This window comes from Pavona decussata, unplaced genomic scaffold (assembly GCF_977016875.1).
Source record: "Pavona decussata unplaced genomic scaffold, jaPavDecu1.1 SCAFFOLD_214, whole genome shotgun sequence".
NCBI lineage: Eukaryota > Metazoa > Cnidaria > Anthozoa > Scleractinia > Agariciidae > Pavona > Pavona decussata.
Window position 1 is genome coordinate 3,056,066 of NW_028145619.1, and position 19,140 is coordinate 3,075,205.

Sequence of the window (19,140 nt, forward strand, 5' to 3'; positions counted from 1 at the left end):
AACGACAAAAGGAAGAAAAACCACAGACAATAGTAAAAAAACATCTTATTTATCAATGTCGAGAGTCTCTATGGATAAATGAAAAGAAAATACGCATCATTTCTAAAATATACCTCGGTTCCTCTGGTTCAACCACAAGATCACAACCCGCATCGATCATTTCTTCTTCTTCTGAAGACAAATCTCTGAACTCTGAGTCCGAAGTGACAACAAAATCGCTGTCCAAGACTAAGGCCGCTGTTTCTTCAGTTGTATTCCATGGTTTGGGTTGTCTCGAAGCCATTGAAGCAAGATATTCGCATTCAAAGTCGTTCAATTGAAACTCACGCCTTGACAACAAAATGCAAATGGTGTCCCCACGCGGGGTGGGGACGCCAACATGAAACTTCAGTCGCCTGCATCACGTCATAAGTATCCAATCGAATCAAACTTTATATTCTAGTTGGCTTTTGTATTTTCTATCAAAATCTTTGATTGGTTGAATCGGAAAACTTTCATCCTTCATGTAAAACACACATGAAGTCATCGTTCGCTGGCAAACGATAATTATTGCGGAAAGAGTTAAAGGGTTAAACCATGTACATAAACATTTTGGTACTATACATCAATAGTAATAAGTATTAATTATTATAATCATTATTATTGTTGTTTTTTTTGTTTTCTTATTATCATTGTGGAGTTTAAAAAATAATGAAGTTTCCGCAGAAACTTACTACCTGGCTTAATCCCCTTTTCCTTTTCTGAATTAGCCGCATGGGTGGAGTGGGCATTGAGGTGGGGCTGCAACGCTAAAGGCTTAAGGTAAATCATGTAAGGTTGGAGCCAACAGGCCAGGTTAATGACAAAATTTAAAATAAAATGTCTGGTTAAATGAATTAATTGGCATATTGCTTTAATAACAATCTTTGATGGCACCTACCTTTCTACTGTCACTGAGTTTCATCCAGTGGTGAACTCACTGGGGTAGAAGATATACTAGCCTGCAAATAACAAGGAAAGTTTGAAGTTAGCATAAAAGCATTATGCCAATCAAGATTTACAGTTAACCTACTTCATGAGATTCCAGAGTTCCTTACTGATTACCCTTAAAGTTGATTGACAGTTTATAAGGCTACCTCATCTTCAGTTCCGGTAGCCTCAGGTGGACTTCTTTCTGGTGGAATTGAGCTGTAGGTATCTTCTTCAGCCTCCACAATAATCCTGTCCCCTGACATCTAGTTGCATATAAGTTACTAAAGAGGAAGATTAGCTCAGCAGTGTCAATGGGTTCAAACATTGCCTGGTTTTGAAGGATTCAACATGCGTGGATGCACAAACTGAATGCAATGATCCGTTCAGAACAATGAAAGCCTTGGATGTATCACTTCATGCCTCATCTTTCTGGGGTATTGACACATTCATTAAAGTTACCCTGGCCTGTTTTTTAATCTAATCATAGTACGTACAAATATCAAACTTGTGGATTACCATATCCATTCGCATTGGGCAGAACAATTTACATACACGTATAGGACTAGGCAAAACCATTAAACTAACTTCATTCGCATTGGCTAGTTCAAATCATTTCCATCTGTATATACATGTAGGACCAGACAGAACCGTTAAACTAATTTCTGATTGATGGATGTCAAAATGATGTGCTATATACAAGCTTTGAAATTTTCATGTAGAGTGTTATTCTGGGGAAAGGGTTATGATCACCTGATCAACTTTTCTCTCTCTCAAATATGGCTAAGTTTGGCCTTACTTTAGTACCAAAATAGACACTTTTAAAATCAAAACAATGCTCAACACCCTTTTCTAAAAGCTGACAAGTGTAGCATGCACTTAAACTTACCAAAGACTGGGCCCATTCTCGGATTTTTCTCCGGTGCATAAAAAGTGGCAGGATGTCTTTGAGATCCCTGTCAGATAGTGATCTAAAATTTGGCCCATCAATGTCATTTTCTAAATGGAATGGATAATGAAATGACTTGCAAGTAATTGGAGGGGATTTGGGTCATCAGTTCAAAGTTTTGGTTGGAACTGTTTGTCTACGTGGTGCTTTTTAGGCTGTCGTGGCTGATACACCAGCTAGTCAGTTGCCAGGTGCATTCAAAGAATCTGTTGATGAGGCCAAAAGAAAGTGCCGCCATTGCATGGCAGATTTGGAAGCCATGCAACATATGTTTACAAAAGATGTATTCGATTTGCGTAACAAGGGGCTGCATGAGTACCATCTAAACCAGTGAAAGGAGCACCCATCCTTGTGGGAACATTACTCTAAGGAGTACGGAGTTGTCAAAAGAAGTGTACTTCTCGATGCTCCATATTTCGACGTTACATGCCAGCTACCACAAGATATAATGCACATCATCTTGGAAGGAGCGCTATCCAGAACTTTATACTAGGTCATACACTGGTTTCTTGATCATTCATCGTTCACACTACAAAATCTAAATAATTTTGTTCACAATTTTAATTATGAGTACTCAGAATTGAAAGATAAACCCAGTTAACATTACAGCTGATGACTTAACAAGCCCTTCCAAGAACTTAGGGCAAACAGCAGTGCAAATCTGGCTGCTTAGTCGTGTCTTTTCATTTTTTGCTGAACCATTTTGCGACGAGTGTCCGGATGTATTGAGGGCTCTTCAAACTATCTTGGAAATAACAGCTATTTGTTGTTCGAAGAAGATTGCCATTAATATTCTAGGTTACTTGAAGTCTCTTGTTCAAGAACACTTACAATTGTTGCATGAAGTACAAGTGGTGTCATGAGTTGGGAGGTTGTTCTGTCAGTCACTGGTATATATAGATTACAGAGAGCATGAGGTCCAGTTGCTAGGAATATGTATGTATTTCTCATTCTTATAAATTAGAGAATATATTTGGTATGCAATATTCGTGGGCTTGAAATATCAAACGAATGTGATTTTCCTTTTCTTCACATTGGCACAAAGTTAGTACTGATGAGTATACTGGTCACTTCTGGGGCTCAAAAAAGGGCTGGTTCTAATTTTTGTGACAGAAATTAAAATTGTAGCCTCCGAATAAATTACATGTTCAAGCTTGATGACAAGTGGGAAGAAATCCACTCCCCTCAACACATAACCTAATGCTCACTATACCCCATGTATACCCCAGTGACTGAGGGGAATTGTGCCCTTATTTTGAGAACAACACAAGAAGGGCACACACGGTGGTTGCCCTTCCCTAGATGCCCATGTCTGGCAAATATTAACTGTCTATAGGCCGCCTTATGGAAGGAGAGCGTGCTGTTATCCTCCCTATCGTTACGGATATCGCCTGTGTTGCGAATAGACAGCTGCAACACATCGTGATCTAGACATAATTTGTTTGTTGTTGAGATGCAAGTTCTTTGCCAACAACATTTGTTCTCGATTTCTTGTGGTATTGGCCTGCACGGGCAACATATACACCTCTCAGGAGCTGCAACACTACCTGATGGGCCAGGATCAACATTGCCTGCTGGCGGTTCCAATGTTTTCGTGGCTCCATTTGCTAGATTGGTTTCATTGGCTTCATTGATCTCATCAGCCATCTCTGCATTCTCAGTTCCCTCTGCATCAAGGTCATCTCCCATGATGAGAGTATGGATATAATCCATACTTCCTACCCCCTCTGCGAAGACTTCGTATGGCTATTTCCTCACCATACTCTCATCCAGTGTTCCAATAAATTCCTACCAACATTTAAAAGCATTTTATTAAATAATCAAAAATATAAAAAGCAGACCTATCCAAAACAATAATTGATTTGTTTATGAGAAGCAAAACACTTAGGGTTAGTGAGTAAATGTGTACTCCCAGAAGCACATCAATGAAGATGTAAGAAACACAGAGGCATAATTTACAAATGGTTGAAGATAATTTTCTGATATTTTGAGCTGGGTCAGTGTGGTAATGTGTAGAATTTGAGCGTCGTGGTATCAGTGGCGAACAACACAAACAACATTCACACACGTGGCATATATTGTACAAAAGTATTCGCTCTTACAACAACAAAGTTTCCTCAACGTACAGACAAGCAACTGTAAAATAAAAGTGAGAATGTAATACCTTAGCGTCGTCGTTTTCTTTAAGTTGTTCCTCCGTTGAAACGTCAGAGGCATTTGAAAGACAAAAACCATCAACTCTAGTTGGTCTCGCTCTTCTCTCACCGGGTCCTGATGTGTTATCAAGCGAACCCTAAAATTGGAAAGGCGCAGAAAATTTATAACTGAAAGTAGATTCGGGTAATTTTAGACCGTACACATACCCTGTTCCTGCAAGGTTTATCCATTGTTCCACATTTGCAGCTGCTGCCACAGAGAACGTTTCTTCCTTTGCAAGGGCATCCTCTGTTACTGTTCTCCTTTCGTTTCGTAGTGCAAGCACTTTTGCATTTGCAGCAAGTTGAAGGGGCAGAAGATGCCTTGTTTATCGTTCAAAGCTCTAACAATTTCATCCCAAGCTTTCCTACTGTCCTTAACTGGACCAGGACAGCCTTATCTCTTGTCTTGTTTGTCATCGCTAGCGGCTCTTCGGAGTTGAAGGTCCGGGCTTTGATGGCTCAGTTGGGAGTGATGGCGTTTGTACTGTGGGATTAAACTGCTCTGCTCCTTGCTGCATACTATGACTTGAAGAATAATGAAACCTAGGAAATTGGAGAAATTCGCTCGAGCCACTTCCAGGAAAGTTCAATGGTGACCCAGGTTGGTAAGGAGAGTACTGGTTAAAAGGATTGTTTAAAAGGATTGTTTGGATATCTGTTCGCCATGATGGTGAGCTGAAAGTGCGGTCGAGTCTCTATATTGCGAAACCCTGCAGGTACCAGGAAATCTGTCTGTCTTCAAACCTGGTGTTGACATATTATTGACAGCACGCCATTGTTTTTTACCTCTTTTTCCCGATATGACCTGCTCCGAGGCAGGTTATCGGCTCCTTTAATCTTATGCCCTGCAAAGCTCGTATGTCGGTAAGCATGACATAAGGCTTGCGCTTGTCTGAGGCTAGCGATGACAGGTCAAACACTTATCCAAACAGGTTTGTCCTTGAATGCAACCCCTACCTATGTGATGCATTGGAATCCCCTTTTCCAAGTACTTTGTGCTGTTCAAGTGGAATGAAATGTCGAAACAACAATAATTACTAAAGAATAAATTTGTTTTTTTGAAGTAAGAAAGAGTCAAGAAGACAATAGAACAAGTAAAGGAGACATAAGGACCATTGCATTGAAGAAAAAAAAAGAAACAGTTCAAGCTACTGAAAGACAATGGTGAACCCACATCAAAGATGCTACAGTGAAATTTTTAGGTTTAAATATAGATGGCGTGATATGATCCACAAGAAAAGAAAATGCCCCCCCCCCCCCCCCCAACCCTGAAAATTGTTAATAGAGACAATTTACCTTATTGGCACAAAACAGCATGAGGGTAAACATTCGTTGTGCTCGAAGGTCTACTTCTAAGCTTTCACAAACTCCCTCAATTTCGTCAACAAGTTCCTGATAGAACGGATCCATCTGCCGCTCTTTGATAGCCTTGTACACAGATGCTGTCACGATCCAAATACTTCTGTGCGCATCTATCATCGCCTTCCGCAGGGCCGTTTCCGCCCTCTCTAACTCAATTCCCTTTAACTGGGGGTCCAGCCTCTCAAATTTGATGCGAAACAACCTTGACTTTATTCTATATTTAAAAGTCCATAAATTAAATCTGTATTACTGCATTGCAATTTAAAGAACTTAAAATTTAATTTAAAGTTTGTGTTTAGGGTCTCATTGATTTTCGATACCCACTTACTGGTAGTAACTAAAGCTGTGTAGAATATTCATGGCAAACATATTTGTGACAAACTGACATTTTACACCTCAAGCTAAATTTAAAGATTTGCTTTTAACTCTTCAAATGATTTCACAGGAACTCAAAAGCCAAACAGGCTTCACACTTTAATAACTATTGGTGTTGGCATTTCTCTGTTACCACAGGGGGCATGGGTTTGAATCCCAGTGAAAGGCTGAATATCTTGAGGCTTCTAGGTACCGTACATAACAAATATGAGGATCATCCAGGCAATCAATCTCAAACCAGCCAAATTTAAACTTGAAAACGTAATTTACAATGCGGCAAATCCATTAAAGGTTCAAAAGTAAGACAAACTCATAGAATAAACGGTTTCAGTACAGGTTCTGTAAATCAAAATTCTGTACTAATTAAAAATTCACGAAAAAAGTCCGTATAATCGGAAGGTCCGAAAAATTAGGTTCCAGATAATCGATGTTCAATTGTATACTGATATGTAGAAGTTAACAGCACAATAAACAAGAAAATGAAATAGGACAACACAATAACAACTACAGTTACACTGTCACAAATGGATGTGCATCCAGCCAATCAAGAGTCTCACTTGTCCACACTACACAACAAAGCCATATGCAAATTAATTATTACATAAATGCCAGATTTTCCTACCAGTTTATGCTTAAGGGAGACTACCTTAACTACATGATTGTTGCTATGAAAAGTTCCCTTTACCCTCATATCTTGGGAATCCCAACTTGCACAGACAAGCTGTCTGGCTGTGTTCTCACAATCAAACAGGTTTTCAAGATTATCAAGTCATAACCATATTTACTAAGTCACACGACCAGCACAGAAAAACACCTAATGCTCCAGCAGTATACGCTGCTGGTAAAGGTACCAATGGTAAACGATGGCCAATGTGGGGGGCAAATGCAGATACAAGTACAGTAGATGAAACTTGTATGGGATTTTGGCCGACTTTGAACCAATACAAAGAGGTGGATTGGCAACATTTGACACTATCTTAAATAATTTGATTGAATTCGTTCATGCAAAAGAAAATTAGGCCATCAGAGAAGGTATGACGTCAGTAAATTGGAGTCAGATCTTCTCAGAATTATGATTAGAAGGGTTTGTGTGAAATTGTAAAAATTTGTTTACGGTCGTTGAAGCTTGAATCTATTACTTTTTTAGAGTCAGCACCCTCCTCTCAAAGGAAAAGGCGGGAGCGGCCCCCACACTTTAAAAAATTGCTCTGCGGGCACTGAGAGATCATATTACGAGAGGTTACTTCTAATGCTACTTTGAGAGGCCTAGCAGGGACACGAGAGGTTTGACTGTATCTTAACAACTTTGCTCTTTCTTATCGAAAACATGTTAAATGTCAGCTCTATTAAAGTGGCGTACTTAAATAACATCTCAGGGCTTCTAAGAAAAGGGAGCAACTAAAGAACACGGGAGCACTTGTGATCATCAGAATGGACTATTTAACCCCTCCCCATCCCGAAAAACTTTAGAAGGATTTCGGCGGCCAATTATCTGCCAGGAAAAGTAAATCACGTACCCCAAGCCTTGACTTGATAAGTGTTTATTTTAAACGAGTTTTGATGAGGGCAAAAGAAACGGTTTTAGTCGCTCTGAACTTGAAGTGCCATCGTGTGAAATAGACGTATTGAGCTACCAAAGAAAAAGATAGCACAACTTGATTTTCACAGTTTTCAAACTCTGCATGCTGCATCTAGCATCCCCGATTAATAAAAAGCGTAGACAAATTATAAGAACGTGTTTTACTTACTGCGAACTCTTTGCTGTATCGTCAAGTTGTGGGTCCGATACTGCAGTCTCGATGGAAAGAAAGTAGCTGATGAAGTGGCCTCCATCGCCTACATAACCCTCTACTAGTCTACTCTACCTCACAAGCCTGGAACTGTCTACTTCCACGGGCCGGCCGTTTGCTTGTTTCCCTCTTGTATTAGCACCAGGATTTGTTGGCTCTTCCATGACTCGATCGGAGGCAGGTCTACAAGACAATGATCGGATTGAATCTTGAGCAATGGGTTTAAAATCGCTGAAACCCAAGTAAACCAATAGAATCAATGTGCGTCATACACAAGCCCCATGAGGTGCCACTGTGAAAAATGCTTCTGGTAACAACGAACAATGAAAGGGTTCACAAAGTCATGAATACGTTTTTTTCATGTAACCTGATGTCCTGCTGGCACGCCTGCGTGGCAGGCGTTCCAAGGGGAGTGGAAGAAAACCTGCTGGTAAGACAGCGAAAGATTTCATGCAGGCTCAATTAATTGAGGTTGTTGTGTTCTGTGAATTTCGATAAGTAAACAACCAGCTAAAACTCTCAAAGTGTTCCTAATTCCGTTGGTCCTATGTAATCCCGGGAGGGTACTCCCAAAAAAAATTGGATAGGGGTGTGCGGCACGCTTCCAAAAATCCTTACCCTATATATGACCAAAAGCTGCAATTTTTCCTACCCTATTTATGACCTGAGCAAAAATTTGATACCCTATTTATGACCTGATAGTGTCTGGTCAATTTCAGTTCAAAAACCCCTGGAGCCCAGCGCGTGACAAGCCGTTGCGGCACATACACAGTTGCTGTAAACATCACGATGAAGAAGTAGCTTCTAAAAAAACGAATTCAAGACTAGAGTGCAAAAATCGATACCCTATCTATTACCAAAATGGCTAAAATCGATACCCTATTTATGACCAAAGCGGCTGAAAAACCATACCCTTTGGGGCCGCAGATACTTATATAGCCCATATAATGGAGTATCCCCCCCCCCTCCCCGTATGTAATCAGCCACTCCAAATTTAACATACTTTCTATTTCACATGGTCGACAGTTATATGACTAGTTACTGATCAAAAGTCATTCAGTTTTCTCACTACACTTCTTGCAAATTATCTCCTTGTCATTTTCAACAATGTAACTACATAATTTTTTACATCAGAACGTCTAATTTTGGAGTGGAGCCGAATTATTTTTTTCTGCGAAATTTTGCTTGAAAACGTCATTTAGTTGATCTTAAGTTACACGGTACAGTATTTCCATAACTCGATGTGGACGTGACCAGGAAACCTACATAAGTGTATACATTGTGTTGTGTTTTCTGTGATATGGTAAAAATCAAGTTGCTTGTCACTGTGCTTGCGCGGCTTGCTCTGAAGCCACGAAAAAGGTGTTGCATCAGTGTTAACTCTTGGTAAATTTGGTAACAAAATGCATTAAACACTGTGTAAGAAATTAAATGAAGACGAACCACGGTTAAATTAACTAAAAACGTTTTGATTTTAAACAGACTTCCATATCGGCTTCCTTTTTGGAATGGGAATTCTAACTACGTTGTATGAATTGGAAGTTTTTTTTATATAACACAATCATTGCAATGCGGAAGCTCATCAAGAATTGTGTTCTTTATTTTTTGTAACCTTAACTAAACTTGACCTAGTGTCTCCGTACTCAGTTCACATGAGCTGAAACAAATCTGAATTTTGGCCGACCAGAAATAGTTTACCCGGCTAAATTGATTCAGACGCGAACTTGCATGTAATGCCAGCTGAACTTAAATGATAACAGGCCATTCTCGTATTATCGGGGAATTTTTTCCAATGCGAATAATTTTAATGATATTCCCCATATTAGCCTGTTCCAGTTAAATAGTGAGAATACAAAACTGAACCGGCTATTGCGCATTCTGATCAGCGCACAACACTTTCATCTCTTTCACAATATATGCATTTGATTCAGCTCATGTGAAGTACGGCGTCAGAAGTGGGCCTTAGTGTTCACAATACATGTGCTTCCTTCGATGCTAATCAGTATTTATTAACGCAATGGATGTAATGTACACGTATTCAACTGAACATCCCGTGAAATGATATTCTTGTTTCTGTAACTTATGAAAACTAATCGAAAAAAAACCTGTCAAACCATTTGTTAAAGAACTTACTGAATTTTTGAGAAATATGTTCACTTTACAAAGTGTGTCATCAACATCAAACAATGAAATAAGTGCAACACAAAGGCCAATCCAGGAGGTTGTACTAAGGGGCTGTTTACAAGGAGGTAGAGTAACCCTAGTGCTGGAGTTACCCTACCAAGAGGGTTACCCTAGCACTCATACGTTTCTTTTTTCTTCGTCGTGTTTAGAAGGCAGCTACGGTTACCCTACCTACCTGACTACAGGATAACTTTTTGTCTTGTAAACACTAAAGGAAGGGACAACTCGCCCTCCTGGGACAGTTTTGTCTCGACTGCTAGGGTAGCCCTAGCACTAGGGTTACCCTACATCCTTGTTAACAGGCCCTAAGTAAGTTTGCAAATTGTGCAAAATTACCTACGTTATTAAATTATAACTAAACACGCCAATTATGTCAAGCTGAAATGTTTTCTATCTATTTGGTCAAAAGCTAGCCTGTAAGCAAGCTCAAACCCAATCACACCCCCCGTCCAAGTTGTCTAAACTTGACAAATTTCCCTCTGCCCCACACACCCAGGCTCCTTAAAAACAAAATTCCCTGAAATAGAATAGCATTTAACCTTCTCATGAAGCTTGGACTTGTGGTACGAAAACTGTTTGTCCGAGACTGGCTTCACTTCAACATTCTTTTTCTCAAACTCCGATTTGCACTGTTTGCATGTGCTTTTCCTCACAGGGTTCTCCTCATTCCACATTTTTGCAAAGGCCTCCTAAACCCTTTTTTTGGCATTGGTAGAATGATAATTAAGTAGTATTATGAACATGAAGGAAGCACAGTAAAAGCATTTGACATTATTATTAAAGAGTAGAATCCATAAAATCTCCACTTGTCTAATTATTGTCAATTATTCTGGCAAATTCTTTCTGAACATTTACGACACCTTTTATTTGGCACCCCCGAACTAGGGCTTGTCAAGGCAGTTCTGCAATTGCCGCAATCAGCAGTTGTACATCGTGGGCAATTCCCACAGCCTACCTTTTTCCTTTTCTTTCTTTGTTCTGTTGTAGTGTTCTGTGCAGTTTGGTCTTGTCCTGTCTGTTCCTGCCCTGTTTGGTTTTGTCTAGTCTGTTCCTGTCCCGTCTGGTTTTGTCTTGTCTGTTCCTGTCCCGTCTGGTTTTGTCTCGTCTGTTCCTGTCCCGTCTGTTCCTGTCTCGTCTGTTCCTGTCCCGTCTGGTCTTGTCCCGTCTGTTCCTGTCCTGTCTGCTCTTGTCCCGTCTGTTCCTGCCCTGTTTGGTTTTGTCTCGTCTGTTAGATAAAATGAGATGATTGTGCACCTCAATAACTATCTAACATCTCGTCTCAAACCCACGCTGTTGCAATTTTATATTGTGCACGTGTGTACACTTTAATTGTTTATATTTTATTAAGCTTGTTAAAAGAAATGTGTGTAATGTTAATTGAGATGATATGATTTAATATGTTAAAAAATTAAGAGAATATTATATTTGTCTTCTTTAGTTAATCACTGATTATCACGTGCAGCTGCGTGAAAACTCGAAACATACATGTGGCATGCATGCTCATGGTGAATAAAAACATTGGTTCATATTCTTCTTATACCTTTGATCCTCTGATCGGACATAGAGACTGCTGTCCCATATGTTGTTTGATCTTTGGAAGGTGCGCCTGCGCATGACTATCCCATCCATGAGATACTGCATCATCTTCTGGGAGGATGGCTCTGCTTTGAAGTTCTCCGTTGCTGCAGTTCTTACTGCCTGCTGCGCAAAGGCGTCCGGGTTCTGGAGGAGGCAGTTGATGGCAAGGACATGTATACACATCATTAAAACAGGGCCTGCAGCATTGAAGGCATCTACAAAGAGATCCTCGACTTGCTGATTGTCGTTTATTGCTTTGAGGACGTCAATGACGTCATCTGCAGTGGGAGGATCTATTAGCGTGCGATCTTTATTGTCCAACCTTCGCAGAGAGTCGATGATTGGCTCTATAAATTGTTCCACTTGGTCCACGAAGTGTAAACTGTGCCGCGGTGATGTCTCACATGCTCCATGTTGTCTTTGAGTGTACTAGCCATTTTGCTGATTGCAATGTTGGGTCGTGACAGCCACTCACAGTTCCAATCCTTTAAACGGGCAAGTATTTTCTCATCAGGCATGTTTTGCAACGCTTCGCCGTAATTGAGCAGGAAACTACGTGGAAAGTGTTTGTTGTAGTTGGGTTTATATGCTCTGGAACTTGACGACTGAGACATTCCTACAAAAAAGAAAGTACGTTAGTAATGGAAATACCAGTGTATAGAAATGTTACTGTCGAGCGGGTTGGTCTCCTATGATGTCGTGGAACTTGTCTGCATGTGATGTAATACCGAGAAGTGCTGCATTACTGATTTCCAGAGGAAGCAGAAAGATTGTTTTTTGTACAGTGCCTTTAGCTTCACCCCTTGTTGCTATGTGGCCTTATGACATATTAGGCACATATTCAACAGGTTACTGGGGACTCCCACCACGACGAGGTAGCACTGTTGGAGAGTCGAAATAGTGTTAGGTTAAGCGTTAGACCATTGCATTTCCAAATATTGGAATCAGAAGTAACTCCCTTACAGCACTCCCCAAGGGTTGGTTACCTCAGCTCGTGTTATCCGACACCAGAGTTACGTCTGAACCTTTCTTAAATGGTCATGCAATGGAGGAAAATACAAGAAAGAAAGAACAATTACATAGAAAAGTTGAATACAAGGTTGTTCTTAAAAGAACAGTTGAACAATTGAATACATGTTGTTCTGAAAAGAACAGTTGAACGGTTTATTACGGGTTGTTCTGACAAGAACAGTTTAAATCTTCTGCAACCTCAGAGGGTCTGTACCGTACTGATGTCACTGGGTATCAGGCCGCAAACTCCTTCCTACGGACAGTCAAGCCCTTGGAACCGGAGATGGTGTTTCAGCTGAGCAACATCAAAGTCTGCTGGACAGACAAGATGACCGTGCTGTTCCGTGCGCCCTTTCCTGGCCAAACCAACAACAACAAGGTGTACCTGAAGTACCTGCAACGCCCAGCCTCGGAAGCAGACCAGTCTCTACTGCAGTGGTTGAGATGCCATCGCACAACATGTGCAAAACCAAAGATTTCCGGTCATGACTGTTCTTCCCAGAACGTTTGCATGTAATCTATTCTTGCTTGAAGAATTCATTCTCGTCGCAAGAATTCTCATTCTTTTAACAAGAATAGCATTCTATTCTATTCTTCTGATAAGAATCACGTTTCTTGAGCGAAGAACATTTGAAAAAGGCAAATTAAGAGTGTAATGCTTCATAATGTACTGCTTTGCGAGTCTTTCTGACACAAATTTTCAACACATGGGACGTTTGCCCTCTAGCTTGTTACCGAGATCATCCAGTTCTTCCCTGTTGAGCGCCTTTGTTTGTTTCTTCCCACACTGTGATCTTCGATTCTGGCTTTTTTGTTTGGGCGTATTGCTTGAATTGGCACTTTTTACCTTAGGCAGCGCGAGCACTCCTCCCCTATTTGCCACCAGAGCACTTTTTTCCTTTTTGTTTCTTATTTGTAGACTTCTTTCCTCTCCTGCTGCCTGCTGCTGATGTTGCTGTATTGCTTGGATACGTGAATGTTCTGCCTTGGCGGAGTTTTGCGAGCAGCCTGACTGCACAAGTTCGCAAATTTTTAACTTTGCAAGGATTGCACACACGCACAGTAAATAACTTGGTGTTTTCCACTTCAAGTCCAACCGCTCTGGACGTATCGGTAAGGATTTTACCGTATGAGTCTTTTCTTTTCAATGGTTTAAAAAGATTTTCTGAAGAAATATAACCAGGTTTAGATACTGTTCCAAATTTTACCTTGAAATTGCACTGACAAACTCTGCAGTAATCGCCTGGAGTTTCCCGGGACTCCAACTTACAGTATTTCACGGGTTTGATAAGATGGTGGAAGCGTTTTAGTTTTTCTATATCCAGTAATCTGTAATTGGCTAATTTATTGGCAAGCTGTCAATCAGTGAATGAAATCAACCGTAAAAAATCGGTGGGCGTTTTTCATAATTCAGAATGTTTGATCGCCCATGCAGCCAGTAAGCCCTGCAATGCAACTTGTCAATCAGAAATAGTCCCTAGAACAATTTCCAAAACCGCCGAATAAAGACGCAAACTGTACCGTATAAATAACACATTTCGTTGAAATGTAGCCAAGATGCGTCTTATCTAAGAAGAACATTGTTCCACAATCAAATGCGTCTTAATGTGTCGTTTACACGGGGTAGTTTGCGTCTTATGTGGGATGCATTTTATTTTTCTGGTATAAGTAACCTAACAGTGAGCGTACCTTATTAATGGCAACAAGACCCCGAAGCTTATTCAGGTCTTGGTCCAGTTCTTTAAAAGCTGTTTACGTAAGGGAAAACAATAACCCTGCCATCAAGCCTGAAAGATAAAAAGTATCTAGACATTTTTATACAGTTACTTATTTATAGTTATTTGCCTATTTTTAGTTATTTATATGAGGAAAGGATGAACCCATCGTCATAATGTTACGTTTTGTGCATATACGGGTAAAGATTAGGAGGGAGGTGATATTAGGAAGAATCTAGCATTGGGATTGGCAGACTAACCTGGCAGGAACAGTTTCGTTTGAGATCAATAGAAGGCTACCGAGTGGCACCTTTTTGCCCGTAGTTGGGACCCCTTTTTGCAAATCCTCATTGCCACTGCAGCAGGAATTCTGAAGTTGGTTTGGGAAATCTGGCATCATCCAGTATCCCAAGCCAAGTTGTCTTGCTCATGATGTCCATAACTACTTTTCTGTAAAGACAATGTCAAATTTAAAACTGTTTGATCCTTTGATTCATTTTCTTACTCTTCTCCGTTATGAACATATTTGTAATTACATTATGCACATTAGCTTCGGATTTTAATCAGTCCAGGTTCTGCGGGGTTGTGTAAAGAGAGTAGATATTTCTTAAGATGTCAGGATAACATTAGCTAATCAGTGCATTCCACTTATGAATTCTATTCAACGAAATCCATTAATTCAACCTCACCTGATTTTCAACCTGAACTTCCTTTTTTAAAATACTTACAAGGAGGGTCCCGGATGTTATCCCATCGCCTCCTGCCATTAAAAGGGGATGACTCTCTTCAACACCCGTCACCTGTGCAATGATTTTGGCGGAGGTAGATTTCCCCACGTTCATAACTTTGCTGCTAGTTATTAACCCAATGTTGGCTTCATCTGTTTCTGAAACAAACCAGTCAGCCTTTTTTCCTCCTTATAGGAGTTGCGCCATAAGTTTTGAAACTCAAGTTTAATGACTGTAGTCTGTATTTTATTTTAATCAAGCTCAAGATTTTACACCATCTGCTTAATCTGTAGATCGATACTTAGTCCAAAAATAGAGCTTGAAAAACACAATAAACTGTAACTACAACTTTTTTTTCATCATTAAAAATATCTAAATATTCAAATATCATACTGAGTATGGAGAATCGGGTCTATTTTAAATTCGACAGACGTTAACTAAAGCAGAGACCTTTTCAAGGAGCCTTTGGTGTTTGAAAAATGTTTGAAATGGGATGCCAAGGTGTGTTATTTTCACCTTCATTTGGTAATTTCAATTGGCAAAAAATCATATTCTAAAAATTAAAAAAATCTAAAAGGCACCTGTCCGAGCGCTATGGACACTCCTTATCGTCCGCCACACAGCAAAGGAACTAGCCATTATAAAGGAAGCGCAATTGCCGGCCAAGGCTTGGCCCAACTCGAAGTAACTAAATCATTGCATTCAAAGAAATAAACAACGATCAAACAAAATGGAACGTAGGGAAGATAAATTCCAATCAAAATTCTCGCAAATTATGTGATCCGCAATTCAGATATATGATCACAGAGTGACGTTTCCTCTTATATATAGGTCCTCCCTCATGAATGAATTTTTTGTGTGCGTAGTCGGCAAACAGTTGGCCATCCTGAACGTGGAGCTTAATATAAAATCCAACTTGTTAGAACATTGATGGGGAGTTGCGCGCAACTTTCAAGGCTATTTATGTTTCATTAACTAAAGATTTAGTCAATGTCTAACATTGAAAATACAAGGTGCCTTGAGGTACACCGCTAAAACCCAGAGTCACCTTTAAAAAATCTAAGAAAATCTCTAAAAAATCGAAAAACAGAACTGTAGGTATAGACTGAGAATATGCCGAAGGAGTCCCTGATGGACTGAATACTCATGGTAAATATACTTACGTGGTCAGAATGGACCCAGTATCCTTCACCGTGGTAGCCAAGGTGGTATATTTCTTCCAATAAAGCGTAATCTCCTGCCTCCTCGTATTGGTCTTTGAGCCACTTATAAAACTCTATGACTTCCTTGTTTGTACACTCTCCGAAAATAAAACATTTACCCCCGCCAAACGCTTGTCAAAGAGTGCTCACAAACTTAGCCCTCCTGCTTTCGAAAGCGCTTGAAGGAACAACCACTCTCCTGAGAACAGAAAATTTATGAAAAAAGGAATAAACTAAAACAACTTCTGACAGTTAACTGCTCTCGTTGAATGAATCTTCCTAGCTCAGTTAATGAAGCACTGCAGCGCAAACTCATAGGCCATGGGTTCGATTCCTTTTAAGGAAGGAAAACACTTTTTCGGGGTTAATTTATAGTTTCTTAACTTGCTTACCTATTACAACTAAACTAAAGATGATCATATTTTCGTTAAAAGGGAATTTTTTTCTTCTACATTTAAATGTTAGATAACATACGTCCGTAAATTAATAAAAATACCTCGTTACAAGTTCTTGGCCAATACTGGTTGAGGATCGTCCAAGCCAACTACCTTCCACTTTTTTGCCTTCCCCTTGCGGGGTAAGTTGGGCCGTAAATTTTAAGGAAAAATCTGCCCACTTGCCCCACAAACCGAAATCGCGTTTTCTCATCATTTCCCATCTCTGCTCTTGAACATTTCGTTCTTCTTTTTCTAGAAAAGAAAAGCCATTTTATTATTTCAGTAAACAAGGATATTTCATGTGCATACCCATTTGCAATGTGGGGAATATAACGCGCACTGAGCTTGGTCCCGTCACTCTGTTGAAATAGAGACACATGGATGACGGACTCCTTACGCTAGTAAAAGCCATCGGAATACTCCTGGCAATTCCATTGACTGTAAACGGTTTTTGTGCCTCCGACGCATCAATGGTAAAACTTCCTGACTTGTCAGGCAGAGGGCAAGATTTCCCTTTCTTTCGAATTCAAATATATGCTGTAATAATATAGGCAGAAAATCATTGCTATGTTCGCTGCAGACTTTTGTGAATTTTCAGTTCTCTGTCCCCAAACAAAAGTTTAATAAAATCCATTACTGCTGGTACTCTGCAGCAATACTAACTAGACATTTGTCAAGGTTAAAAGGTGGAATGAGTTTGCGGAATGGCATGTGAGAATGAGAAGTGTTAATGAGAAGTTCGAAATCCCATTATTCAGGTCAGCCACTGGCCAACGGACCTTCGCCTATAGAGCAGTACAGTAAGCATTTAACAATATTAACTTGTTAGATATAGTTTGCACTTATATTTGTAAATAGGTACTGAAAAACCTTTTTTTTTTTGGGGGGGGGGGGGAGTATTTATTAAAGTTCTATTCTATTCTATTCATGTGGCATGGCTTGTGGAAGGACATAATTACCGTTGTCTGCAAGGTCGCTTACATAACCCACGCACGTGGATGAAGACCAGAGGGAGATAACAGCAAACCTTTTGCCCTTATTGCATAAAACAGTCTTCAAAGGTCTGAGAACACTTTCGGCCAAAACAAAAATATTCTTAACACTCAGAAAAGTATTCTCTTACTCTATCATTTGATCATTTTCTTGCGTTTTGAAACCTCCAACAGTCTATTATCAAATGGAACATGGGCCACATTGTCTGCTGGTCTTCCTAGTTTGGCGTGATGCGTCACTCAGTTGTATTTAGCACTCGTCACCACTTGTTAATCGCAATTGGAAAAACATTAAAAGAGATACCAAATTTATATTTATATTTATTGGCAGGAAAAATGAAAAAGGATATGAAATTAGCGCTGAGACTAAAAGAAAAAGGACCAAATTTCGATTTTACTGTGCGCCAAGCAAAGCCAAAAAGGGCACACAGACGTCACATCCCATGAGTTGGGAATTGACAGCGAAATCAGGTTAAGATCGTGAGGCAACGTATTTTTGATTGGGGATAACAAGCTGACAGGTGACAGCCCAAAAACTCTTGACTTCGCATGGCAACATGCATTTCATTGGTGCAGAAATGACAGTGCAAAAGATAGAGAGATATGAAGCGCAGAGATATTAAGGCTTTTGAAAATAAAGCCCTTTAAACCATAAACCATTATTGAAGCATTTAAGCAGAATTTTTTTCTGGAAAAAGTATTATTTTCGAAAAAGAAAAAATTAAATTAAATTCACAGGATGAACTACCCACTCCCTCTACAATAGATTCCAAGAAAAAAGCAACCTCCTGAGATCAAGCCATACAGAACGTGACGATTTTGATTGTGTATGGACCACCCACCAAAAGTGGAACAAGGTCTTCATGGACAAAGGACTTTGCGGACCTAGGACATACTGTGCGCATTTTAAAAGAACTAATCGTCGACACTCTGGGATTGGAAATACCAGATAATTTTGAGACAGCTCGCTTTGAGCATAGAGCTTACCTCTAAACAAAAATGAAACAATAGGATTTAGCTATCTTTCATGGCTGTTTTAGTAAACTTATGAGTCATACAAGATAACTATAGCCAGCTAGGTGCTCTGCACCCTGTTGGCTTTCCATCATCTTGTATCCAACATGAGCTTGTGTAATGATTAAAAATGAGATTTTTACATGTTTCTTTGTACTACCAGCTAAATGCATTAAATCTCCCCATACCACCTCCCCCAAATCAATGGTTAATTTATACGCAAAGCAAAACATGCCAATTTTCCATCTTGTTAGGGATGCTGGATTTTAAATCTCAGCTGCCCAAGGTTGTTGCTTTCCCAATTTAGATACCCAAAAAACAAATGGTCCCTTACCTGGTCTAACAACAATTTCGTCACTTCCTGTTTATCCTGTAGGTAATACAAGAAAAAAAAAATGAAATTACAACAATGATTGATCAATTGGTGAAAGGCTGTTCAGACGAAATAATATCAATTTTGTAGCTAGGTGCTACTATTAACCTGATGTTGTTCAGTAATGTAATGTTTGCATCAGGAACTGACCGTGCCACCTCCATTTACTTTAAATAGTGTTTTTCCATCACTTCAAATGGTTTACATTTTTTAATTCCTGCGCACTTACTCTTTCTGCAAGGTTGACAGTTTCATCTCCTAAGATTTTATCTTGGTGGAGCACC

The 19,140-nt window shown here is 39.8% G+C and overlaps 1 long non-coding RNA gene and 1 pseudogene across 2 annotated transcripts; both read right to left on the minus strand.

Moving 5' to 3' along the window:
- Nucleotides 1-628: 628 nt before the first annotated feature.
- LOC146460308 (uncharacterized) lies at nucleotides 629-4,716 on the minus strand. Of its 2 annotated transcripts, XR_014857664.1 has the most exons (4): nucleotides 4,261-4,716; nucleotides 1,116-1,214; nucleotides 920-980; nucleotides 629-788 (listed from the first exon to the last, which is right to left on the minus strand). It is a non-coding gene; the product is annotated as an uncharacterized LOC146460308 (long non-coding RNA). The 2 variants fall into 2 exon arrangements; XR_014857663.1 differs by having other exon boundaries at nucleotides 629-980.
- On the minus strand, nucleotides 3,095-3,972 carry LOC146460309 (uncharacterized; annotated as a pseudogene).
- Nucleotides 4,717-19,140: the final 14,424 nt, after the last annotated feature.